We start from the raw sequence: 2,320 nt of genomic DNA on the forward strand, positions 1-2,320 counted from the left end.
TTCTTTCCAACTTTCCTCTTGTGATTGAGTTCTAGTTTCAAAGCATTTTGGTCTGAAAATATGCAGGGAATGATCCCAATCTTTTGTTACCGGTTGAGACCTGATTTGTGACCTAGGATGTGATCTATTCTGGAGAATGTTCCATGGGCACTAGAGAAGAAAGTGTATTCCGTTGCTTTGGATGGAATGTTCTGAATATGTCTGTGAAGTCCATTTGGTCCAGTGTGTCATTTGAAGCCTTTATTTCCTTGTTGATCTTTTGCTTGGATGATCTGTCCATTTCAATCGGGGGGTGTTAAAGTCCCCCACTATTATTGTATTGTTGTCAATGTGTTTCTTTGCTTTGGTTATTAATTGTCTTATAAAATTGGCTGCTCCCATGTTGGTGGCATAGATATTTACGATGGTTAGATCTTCTTGTTGGATAGACGCTTTAAGTAGGATATAGTGTCCTTCCTCATCTGTTATTACAGGCTTTGTTTTAAAATCTAATTTATCTGCTATAAATATTGCCACCCCAGCTTTCTTTTGGTGTCCATTAGCATGGTAAATGGTTTTCCAGCCCATCACTTTCAATCTGGGGGTGCCTTTGGGTTTAAAATGAGACTCTTGCAGACAGCATATTGATGGGTCTTGTTTTTTAATCCCATCTGATAGCCTGTGTCTTTTGATTGGGGCATTTAGCCCATTTACATTCAGGGTAACTATTGAAAGGTATGAATTTAGTGCCATTGTATTGCCTGTAAGGTGACTGTGACTGTATATTGTCTGTGTTCCTTTCTGATCTATGCTGCTTTTAGGCTCTCTCTTTGCTTAGAGGACCTCTTTCAATATTTCTTGTAGGGCTGGTTTCGTGTTTGCAAATTCCTTTAGTTTTTGCTTGTCCTGGAAGCTTTTTATTGCTCCTATTTTCAATGGCAGCCTAGCTAGATATAGTATTCTTAGCTGCATATTTTTCTCGTTTAGCGCTCTGAAGATATCTTCCCTGTCCTTTCTGGCCTTCCAGGTCTCTGTGGATACGTCTGTTGCCAATCTAATGTTTCTAACATTGTAGGTTACATACCTCCTCTCCCAAGCTGCTTTCAGGATTTTCTCTTTGTCTCTGAGACTCGTAAGTTTTACTATTATATGTCGGGGTGTTGACCTATTTTTATTGATTTTGATGGGGGTTCTCTGTGCCTCCTGGATTTTGATGCCTGTTTCCTTCCCCACATTAGGGAAGTTCTCTGCTAATATTTGCTCCAATATACCTTCTGCCCCCCTCTCTCTCTCTTCTTCTTCTGGGATCCCAATTATGCTAATGTTGTTTCATCTTATTGTATCTCTTATCTCTCGAATTCTGCCCTCGTGATCCTGTAGTTGTTTATCTCTCTTTTTCTCAGCCTCTTCATTTTCCATCATTTGGTCTTCTATATCACTGATTCTGTCTTCTGCCTCATTTATCCTAGCATTTAGTGCCCCCATTTTTGATTGCGCCTCATCAATAGCCTTTTTGATTTCGACTTGGTTAGATTTTAGTTCTTTTATTTCTCCAGAAAGGGTTTCTCTAATAACTTCCACGCTTTTTTCAAGCCCAGCTTGTATCTTTAAAGTCATGATTCTGAACTCTAGGTCCGACATCGTACTAATATCCGTACTGAGTAGGTCCCTGGCAGACGGTACTACCTCTTGTTCCTCAGATGATTTTTTTCGTCTTGTCATTTTGTCCAGAAGAGAATAGATGAATGAGAGAACAAAATACTAACGGGTTAACAAGGTCCCCAGCAAATATACTCTATACAAATCAGAAAAGACTTGAAATCAGGGGAAAAGAAAGGGAAAGAAAGAAAAGAGAAAGAGGAAAAAAAAAGAATAAGATAAAAACAAACAAAAACAGAACAAAATAAAAAAAAAAACAGAATATGAATAAATATGATCAGGCTAGTGCATAGATCAGTGCCACACACTAGATTTTGGGCCTATTTTGGTCTGTTAGAAGAAAGTGCCTACTAAAATTTTAAAGGAAGAAAGATTTATATATTTACAAATAAGGGTTGATACAATGAAGGGATGGAAGATGACTGTAATGATGAAAATTATAAAAGATTTTATAAATGGAATTGATAAGAAGTTGTTTTAACAAAGAAAGAAGATTTTAAAAAGAGAGAAAAGAAAAAAAAGGGAGAGAATGTGATCAGGCAGGAGACTAGAACAAAGCCATACACTAGTGATTTAGGGTGTATTTTGATCTGTTAGAAGAAACTGTATCTCAAAATTTTAAAGAGAGAACACTATATATATATATATATATATATATATATATATATATATATATATGCGA

Source organism: Callorhinus ursinus, unplaced genomic scaffold (assembly GCF_003265705.2).
Source record: "Callorhinus ursinus isolate GAN/ISIS: 27379988/994484 unplaced genomic scaffold, GSC_fseal_2.0 scaffold1019, whole genome shotgun sequence".
Taxonomy (NCBI): Eukaryota; Metazoa; Chordata; class Mammalia; order Carnivora; family Otariidae; genus Callorhinus; species Callorhinus ursinus.